The sequence below is a fragment of the Notamacropus eugenii genome, chromosome 1 (assembly GCF_028372415.1).
Source record: "Notamacropus eugenii isolate mMacEug1 chromosome 1, mMacEug1.pri_v2, whole genome shotgun sequence".
Lineage (NCBI taxonomy): Eukaryota > Metazoa > Chordata > Mammalia > Diprotodontia > Macropodidae > Notamacropus > Notamacropus eugenii.
In genome coordinates this window covers 752,048,342-752,058,426 of record NC_092872.1, presented here as the reverse complement: position 1 = coordinate 752,058,426, position 10,085 = coordinate 752,048,342, and the positions used below count along the sequence as shown (strand labels likewise).

Here is a 10,085-nt window from a genome sequence, read left to right as displayed (position 1 = left end):
ACCTCAGCTTTTTAAGTATGAGATGGATAGTGGTCAGTTATGCATTTCACAAAGATCTAGGCCTTTGAAAAGACCACTAGCTAATACATGCCTTCATTGTGACACTGGTGACAAGGAAGTAAATGCAAACAGAACAAGGTAATAATAGGCACATAAATGGCATAGAGATGATGGTGCATGCCTCACTCAGTCCTGGTCAGGCTTGTGGCTAGTTTGAGGGACCACGCTTTAGGAAAGATAACTTCACGGAAATGAAATGGGATAATACCTTGACTTCAATATGAAAATAGGATGAAGGAACCAAGGGTGATTAGCCTAGGAAAGAGAAGATTTGTGGGGAAGAGGGACATGAATGCTCTAGTCAAATATTTATTTGAAAGGCTTTTTCATAGAAGAAAAATTTGACCTCAAAAGGGTAAAACTAAGAAGAACAGGGAGAAAATGAAAACAGGACCATTTGAGATCAAGGTAAGGAAATACTTACTAGAAAAGAGAGCTATCCAAAGTGCAGTGGACTGGTTCTGAGGTGCCTTTGAGGTAGAAACCTGTGATGCTGTCATTCCTCACTTAAGACATACAAGAAATGCAAAGTCTACATGTTGGCTTGGTGGGTGAACCACAGTCAAAATCGCTTTTTATCTAGGTGTTGGACTAGATGGCTCCAAGGTTCCTTCCAGTTTTGAGACCTTTAGACCCTGTGATACTGTGGTTGTTGGATTTCTGGGGGTTTCCAAAGGGTCCCACAATCTTTATTCCTAATTAGTTCTAGAAAATAAGGAGAGCTGTAAATACACACACATGCACACACACACACACACAAACACATACACACACACACACATTAAAGAGCAGATTTCATCCTTCAAGGGGTTGGGAATCATTGAGCTGTTTTATTCTCATTTGTTTTTGGGATACTGTGTTCATCGGAATCACCAAAAATAGAAAGTCCAGGAAAACAAGAATCCAATGACCAAATATTGAAGGTCATGTTAAAAACTGAATAGAAAGGAACTGCAAAGAAGTCAGCCCTGAAGGGCAAGTGCAAAGACCCCAAACATGACTGTTGCTGACAGCCTAGACTTATTTTTGTATTTCCTGTTGGCTCACAGGCAACGTTGTTATTTAGTTTGGTTTTGTTTCATTTCCTGTCAAGAATGACCCTGAGAGGAGATTTTTAGTGGAGAACTAGGAATCTGGTTTCCCTGAACCCACTAGTCTAGGAGCTGCATAGGTTTTCAAAATCTCAGGAGGTATTGTCATAGGAATCAGATACTTTCCAAATAGGAAGGGATCAAGGGGGCCTCCAAGACCATGCTGCCAAAGCTGTCTATAGTTTGAACAAGAAGCTCCTCTATTGTATATCCAACCTATGTACCCAAGCTGGCATCTGGCTTCTTCGTGAAGATCTCTAGTGATGATAGGACCCACTATTCATGCCACCCCTAAGTAGCTCCTTCTATTTCTGGACCACTGTCATTGTTAAGAATTAGTTACTAGCATCTGACCTGAATTTCCTTATTTGTAACTCTTCCCAACCCCATTCCCCCCTGCCCCCAACACACTACTTATATATTCCCACTGCTCTTCCTTTGGCTCCATGGTCAAATGGAAGTTTAAGGAGTTTCCATGTGAGAATTCTTCAAACACACCAATAGCTCTCATGCCCCACCCCCTTCTCTTTCCCAGGCTAAGCATTCTCATTTCTTTCATTAGGTTCCTATATGACATAGTCTCAAGGTTAATCTTCTTTGCTGGTTAATCTTCTCTGGATGCTTATGAATATTGATTGGTGTTTATAAAGGCAGATAACTGAGGAAATGTGGGAAATGCCAGTGAAATGGGTCATTAAATAGTCCCCTCTCCCTCCTTTATTTACCATTTTTAAGTTTATGAAATAATTTTCTCAAAATGGGAAAGGAAGTGTGTGTGTATGTGTTTGTGTGTGTGTCTGTGTGTGTGTGTGATAGAGAGAGAGAGAAATAGAGAGAGAGAGAGAGAGAGAGAGAGAGAGAGAGAGAGAGAGAGAGAGAGAGAGAAATAATGCTGTAGAGATGTATGAAAATGAGAAAGGCAACTGACCTTGTGACAGCATCACCTGGGCAGACGTTTGGCTATACTAAAATACTTAGAGAACAGACCACTAACATTCAGGATTTTCCCAGGGAGACACACACACACACACACACACACACACACACACACACACACATGCAAAATGGGGGGCCAAAAACACATATCAAAAGGAAACTCTCCAAGCTACCAGATCCTCATGGCTTTGACCAAAAGAGGTCTTTTTCCTTCTCTTCTTTCAATACTTGGCTCCGTTATCCCAAAATAGTAGTTAACAGGTAGGAGAGAAAGGCTGATGACCTTCAGAGGAATATTCACAAGAGCTTCAGCCTCCTTCTCTCAGAGATGAACTAGACACACATTCCATCCTACTGAAACCTTGTGATAACACTATGGTCTCTTCTACCGAAGGATGATGCCATGAACTTCACGATGTCTACAAAGAAGTCAGTGAAGCCAAGGAAACAGAGGAAAGAATCAATTGAGGATTAGTAGCTTGGATGTAAAGGTGGAGTATTAGGAAGATGTAAGGATAATAAAGATCTTAGCTTAAGAAGAAATTAAGTGATATAAAAAAGTTCTAAATCACTATTAGAGAAATGCAAATTAAAACAGCTATAAAGTACCATCTCAAGCCTATCAGACTAATATGACAGAAAAATTAGGTGACAAATTTTGAAGGAGATGTGGGAAAATTGAGTCACTGAAGCTCTGCTGGTGGAGTTGTGAATTGGAATAATCATTCTGGAGAACAATTTGGAACTATGCCCAAATGGCCATAAAATTTAAAACAGATTTTTAAAAAAGGAACAGGACCCACATGTACAAAAATATTTATACCAGCTCATTTTGTGGTAGCCAATATTTAGGGAATGGCTGAGAAAGTTGTGGTGTATGATCGTGATGGCATATTATTATGCCACAAGAAATGATGAGCAGGATGCTCTCAGGAAAACCTTCAAAGACTTGCGTGAACTGATGCAAAATGAAATGATCAAAACCAAGGGAACATTGTATATAGTAACAACAATCAACTATTGAATTTCTTAGCTTTTCTCAGTCAGGCAATGGTCCAAGACAATTCTGAAAGACTTATGATGAAAAATGATCTCCATTCCCAGAGAAAGAATTGAGTCTGAACACAGGTCATACAATACTTAAAAAAAACAACAACTATTTTTCCTGTATTCTTTTGTCTGTTTTCTTTCACAACATGACTAATAGGGAAATATGTTTTGCATGACTGCACATGAATAAGCTATGTCAAATTGTTTGCCTTCTCAATGAGAGAGGAGAAAAGGGAGGGAAAGAATTTGAACTCATTTTTTTAATGAATGTCAAATTGTTTTTACTTATAATTGGAAAAATAATTTTAAAAAAAGTTTAGCTCAAGTACTAAAGATGTACAGATGAGAGAGAGCTTTTGTGTTGGGCAAAATGCATAAGGGAGGTAATCTATCAGGAGCTTGAAACTCTGTAGTGGAAAGAGCTTGAGTAAAGAATCAAGAAATCTGATTTCTAATCCAAGTCCTCTTGTTGTTTTCTTTAACCCCTCAGCTCCAATGTTCTGTGTTCTAGGTTCCTGTGTTCTAGGTTCTTAAATTCTGTGTTTGCAGGTCTCTCCCAGTACCCATATCTGATCTGTTTTACAGGAGCTCCCCATATGATAATCTATGTTCTAAGGTACCTCTCAATTCTAATGTTTAAGTTCTTAAGTCCTTCCCTGATATTCTGTGCTCTAAAGTCCCTCTAATATTTGACTTTTGATAGTCTGTGTACTAAGGACACCTCAGGTCTAATGTTCTAGGTTCAGTATTCTAAGATTTCTCCCAGCTCTGGCATTCTATGTTCCAAGGTCTTTTCCAGCTCTGCCTCTAAGATTCCTTCCCAGAACTGACATTCTCTGTTCTAAGGTCCTATCTAGTTCTGCCATTTTAGTTCTAAGGCATCCACCTCAATTCTTTTATCCCATATTCTCATATCCCCTCAGAGAACACTAGATCAGATAGGAAGTATAAGGCCTCTATTCAATGATTTCTGATTTTACTTCCAGTCTACAGGCTGAGTCACCCCGTCTCCAAACACAGCTAAAGGGACATTTTCAACAGTTGTCCCAGGACAAACCAGGCCTCTGAGCCAAGCCAGCTTTGGCACTGTTTCTCTATTAGCCAATTCTCTTGCCAAGCACACCAATCAAATGGTCCTTCTGGGCTGCTGTCAGGGAAACCGCTTGGGGTGTGTTCCAGATTCATACACAGAGAAGTTGGTCGGGCAAACAGCGATCTCATAGTGAATCCTTAATTACCACTGTGAGGAAGAGGCTTGGTTTCAACACCATCCTGGACAGGAATTAGAATGAGATGATTTGTGTAGGAAATAGGACTGCATTCAAGCAGATGAAAATACACAGCCTTTCACCAAAACTCAAGCTTTAGAGAGAGGAGAGATGTGTGTTCTTTGAGAAATGGAATGGAGGAATGATCCCGTGAATGAAGATAACAATGAATAATAACAGTATTTATTCAGTTATGAAAAGCATTTATTTTATTTATCTGTCAATAGGCAGAACATAAAATGTGAATTAATCATAGCGTAGCATCAATTTTTCCCAGGACCTTTTCTATCTGAATTCCATCAGATACAATGAACTGACATTTACATAACACCTGGTATTTGAAATAAGACTGCCCCATGTATTATCCCAGATAAACCTCTCAATTGTCTCATGAAATAGGTCATGAAAGTGCCAGAAAATAATGTTGTTCAGCTGTATCCAATTCTTGGTGATCTCATTTGGGTTTTCTTGGCAAACAGTGGAAAACAGTGGGTTTCCTTCCCTAGGTCATTTTACACATGAGGAAACTGAGGCAAAGAGGAGTTTGCCTAGGACTTGCCTAGGCAAGGGTCACCCTAGGGTCGCCCAACTAGGAAGTGTATGGCAGGATTTGAACTCTGGAAGATATTTCCTCATTCCAAGCCCAGTGCTCCATCCACAATGTCACCTACCTTCCTCTAAGAGAATTAAAGAACAAAATCTCAACATTGGAAAGTATCTCCTCAGTCCCTCCAGTCTAACACACAGCTCTGAAAGGAACCCTCATTAAAATGAGCCCAACAGGCGGTCAACCAGTGTTTCCTTGGAGACTTCTAGTTATGGAGAACTCACTATTTACCGCCACAGCCTTTTCCTCTTTCATATAGCTCTAATCAGCTTGAAGTCAAGCCCAACTTTTATATAACTTAAATCCTTCAGCTATATGTCCCCTAGAGCCAAAGAGAAAACAACAAACATGAAATAAAACAAAATGCAGAACAATCTCTTTCCAGTTCAGTTACTATGGGGATTCCTCTATGACCAGTTGTAACGCCAGTGGGATACCCATAGCAGCTGCTATGAATGTACATGAAACATCCATATTAGAATAGCAGAAGACAAGATTTAGTAGCGTACTCATTGCTAATCCAGGGAGTGCTGACATTCTTTCCTTCAAGCCTTCCCACAAATAAGTTCCCCTCTGCATGTTCTTCCTCAACCTCTCTCCTCTCCTCAGCTTTCTCTCTCTATCCACACCTTTCCTTCCAAGCAATACAATATACACTGTTTCCAATCAGACTCAGCCCTTGATTGGCTGAGAGTCAAGACTTTGAACTCAGCACTTCATCGGAGAGGTGTGGGAATCCCTGTGACCTAGAACCTGACTCTTCTGCAGGGCTCCAGGTGAAGCCTTTTAATGGGAGGGGAAGATCTCATATCTCCTTAACATTACACCAGTTTACATTAAGCAACCCTGAGATCCCTTCCAAAGCTAAAGTCCTATGATCTCCCCTCCATGTATGAATCTTTTAAGTAACTAACTCATTTTCTCCTTTACGTTTAATTTGTTTAGTTAGTCATCTAGTTATTTTCAAATAAGCCAATTGAGATTCAGAGACGCAGTGAGTTATCTGAGTTTCTGAGGGCCTAAGTAGCAGAACTTGGATGGGAACTGGATTTATCTACTTCTACCATCCCCCTCCCCCTTTTCTATTGCTCTGTAGCAGAGAATGATGCTGTCCATGCTATATGGATGTCTTCTTAAATACCAAGAGTGAAACAAGAATGTCTTTTTTTGCAATAAGAATAAAAATATAACAAGGCCTTAGATGTCTAGCAAAGTACTTCACATGTATTCCATTTGATCCTCACATAACCCTGTCGAATTGGTGCTATGATTATCCCCATTTTACAGATAAAGCATCTGGGGCTCAGTGATGCTGTGACTAGCTTGCATCTAGGTTGAAGTCTGTTTCCACCACACAGCAGCTACAGATCTCCCATCCCAGCCCCAGAACCCCCAATGGATTCCTAGAGCAGAGAACTAGGGCACCAGGGCTGGCTGTGGTCTCAAGGACTAGGAAATCGAACTGGGTCCCAGGACTTCAGTGCCTAAGAGACCTGGATAGTCAGCCCCTGCATCTGCATCAAATGGGGCAACATTATAAGTCTAAGTTGGAGCTTCATAAATGCTTGGCGACTTTGGGCTTGATCAGATCGATTCCCTCTAACATTCACAGAGTGATGTGAGGGGGCACTGGGAGGGATGGGAGCTGGAGCAGCTGGGTTTCTCCCTCATTGTTGCTTGATCTTAGCAGGAGGGCAGTAGGAGGTTCTAGGAATGAAGTCACTGCCAAACTGGATGCCTGCTGACTATAGGCTAGTAACAATAATAGTAAGTGACATTTGTGTATTATTACAAGGTTCACAAAGCGCTTTCTCTGTCCGTTGTCTCGTTTGAGCATCACAGCATCCCTGGATCTGTGATTAATTCATTGGTTGATCCCTTCAGTCAAGTCCCTTCCTCTCTCTAGGCCTCAGCTTCTTTGGAAAATGAGGCAATTCAACCTGATGACACCCATAGTTGGTTCTGTGTTTTGTGTTCTAAGGTCCCACTCAGCATTGACGCTCTTTGATGCTCAATTCTGACATTTGGTTTTATAAGTCCTGCCTCTGACCTCTTTTACATTCTAGCTCACTCCCAGATTGGACAGTCTACTTTGTGTGTGTGAAGGTCCTTTTCAGCCCTTCTATGCATGTGCTAACACTGCCCCGCCCCCAACCCCAGCTGAGACATTCTGTCTTCCATGTTCTAAGGACCTTCCAGTTCTGACATCCTATGCTTCTAAGGGGAACAAAGTGACAATTGCATCTTTTAGGGGCTTTCCTTGTTAGGGAAAGTATTATCTTCGTTACCAGGTGAATAGGAAATCAGCAGAAATTGCCTCTGGTTAAGGACAGCAGGAAGCAGAATTCTTTTTCTCCTCCCCCACCCTACTTCTAGTATCTTCTCCCCCTCAGTGAAAGCAGGGGAGTGCTGCTTCCAGAACAATCCTTAGACACAAAGATGTGCTGGGGCAGCATGATGCATGCTCTTTCTCTGTGGAACATGTAGAAAGCTTTGAAACAGAGGCAGGTATTGGTAGCCTAGGGATAAGAGCTTCTGCAGCTTGGGTACATGAGAGTTGAGTCAGGGACTGTAAGAGATGGACAAAAATTTCTTGAGAAGTCATAGAATTTGATCATCATACTTTATGAAGGAGTAAACTAAGGCTTAGAGGGAGAAAAAGAATGCCTCAAAATCTATGAGCCCAGCAGTGAACAAGAAAGTGTCATAGATGAGAGGGATCTGAGAATAGAGAACAAAAACTTCCAGGCTGCAAAGGACACTGGATCCTAGGACATAGACTGTCACTGCTGGGAGGGACCTTAGAACATAGACTGGCACACAGTGAGGAGACCTTGACACAGAGAACATAGATTATTGAGCAGACAGAACTTTAGAACTTTAAACACAGAGTGTTAGTGTCAGAATGGAATTTAGGAAACAGCCTTTCTTAGAATATCAGAGCTTCAGGTCAAAGGCTTTCCTCAAGTGACAACAAATTGGGGATAGTCCCTCCGGTCATGGAGAGACTTTGGGAGATCTGGGGATCTCAATACCAAGAAAGTCTGGTTGTTGTCAATGACATCACTATGTTAGCATCAAGTTTCCATGTATCTGACTGTGACTGATCAGACCAACACAAGCTCAGAATCCTCTACCACAGGTTGAGCCCACATAATCCATGTGAAAATTTGGGGTGGGTTCTCTAAATTTGTGCATCTTGTGTTTCCTTTTACCTGTTTCAATTGTGCTTTGCTCTTAGAGCACAGCACCTTTTCTGATGAAAGAACACCATGCTGGGCAATCCTGTGCCAGTGTCTCCTATGTCACAAAATCCATTCTTAAGAGATACCTTAAGTGAGTATCCTTGGATCACTTCTTCTATCACACAAGTGGGTTGCCTTGTGTGAGTTCTCCATAAAACAGTCTTTTTGGCAATCATATGTTTTACGTTGAAACAAGGTGACCATTGGAGATGTGCTTTCTGAAGCAGAGTTTGAATGCTTGGCAGTTTAGTTTGAACAAAATCTTCAATGTCTGATACCTTATCCTTCCAGATGATCTTCAGAACCTTCCCAAGATAATTTAGATGGAAGCAATTCAGTTTCCTGGCATGGTGTTGGTAAACCCACTTTTCACAGGCATACAACAATGAGGTGAGTGAAGCGGCTTGTGTAGACCTTCAGTTTGGTAGCTGGTCTAATGAATCTTCTCTCCCACACTTTGGAGTTGGAGTCATTTAAGGATCTTTTCCCAAATGGGAACCACAATCAGTTTTGCAGATGTCTAGCATCAAGGCCCTCCCATCAATAGTGTAATTGTTGCTAAAAGTACTTAACTGGGAACAGGAATGTCAATGACAAGAGATTACACAAATTACTTCCAGGTGATTCTTGATACCTTCAAGAGCAAAACCCCAATAGGCTGTATAGCTCATTTGTCCCATCCTACCTCAGCCAAACTTGGGAATTTAATTTCTACTCATCATGTATCAGCTACCTCATTGCATATTTTGACCCTGGATGAATCCTTAGAACCAAGAACATAGGATATCAAAACTAGAAAGAAGCTAACAGAGTGTTGAAGGTGAGAGAGATGTTAGAGGCTAGAAGAGGGCAGAGGGGAACCTATTAGAGTCTAGAATTGACCAAGAACATCAACCAGGATTAGAGATCCTAGAGTCATAGATTAAGGGTCAGAAGTGACCCTGGAGACCACTGAATCCAGATTCCACATTTTACATAATAGGAAACTGAGGCCCATAAAGTGATTTGCCAAAGGTCACACTGATAAAGGATTCAAACACAAACTTTCCTAATTCCAGGTCCAACACACTCCCCACACCACCACTGAACTTCTTCCTTGACTCTTCAATTTTACAGAAGCAGATTAAAGCTCTCTGAGGGGAGAGCAGTTGGTCCAAAGTTCCCATGTGTTTGGGTCAATGTCAGTTTCCTACCCCTACCTGAAACCCAATGGAATAGAGCAGCAAGACCATCCTGTGGTACCAAAGCCACACTTTTATTGTTTGTCATTTATTTTTAAATTAATTTACATATATGTGTACATATATGTATATTATATAATTGATTAATTTCAACATTATTTTTTAAAAATTTAATTTCATATTCTCTCTCTCCCTTGTACCCTTCCCCACCCAATTATGAAGGCAAGAAATGTAATATCAATTATACATGTGAAATTATTCAAAACATATTTCCATGTTAGCCAGGTTGAAAAAAGAAGAAGAAAGAAAGAAGGAAGGAAGGAAGGAAGGAAGGAAGGAAGGAAGGAAGGAAGGAAGGAAGGAAGGAAGGAAGGAAGAAAGAAAGAAAGGAAGGAAGGAAGGAAGGAAGGAAGGGACGAAGGAAGGAAGGAAGGAAGGAAGGAAGGAAGGAAGGAAGGAAGGAAGGAAGAAAGAAAGAAAGAAAGAAAGAAAGAAAGAAAGAAAGAAAGAAAGAAAGAAAGAAAGAAAGAAAGAAAGAAAGAAAGAAAGAAAGAAAAGAAAGAAGAAAGAAAGGAAAGAAGAAAGAAAGGAAGAAAGAAAGAGAGAGAGAAAGAAAAGAAAGAAGAGAAAGTGAAAAGAAAAGATTC

The 10,085-nt window shown here is 40.8% G+C and overlaps 1 long non-coding RNA gene across 1 annotated transcript; it reads left to right on the top strand.

The window, feature by feature from the left end:
- The first annotated feature begins 201 nt into the window (after positions 1-201).
- On the top strand, positions 202-9,841 carry LOC140528849 (uncharacterized). Its single transcript, XR_011975324.1, has 3 exons — positions 202-468; positions 8,549-8,647; positions 9,720-9,841. It is a non-coding gene; the product is annotated as an uncharacterized lncRNA (long non-coding RNA).
- The last annotated feature ends 244 nt before the right edge of the window (positions 9,842-10,085 follow it).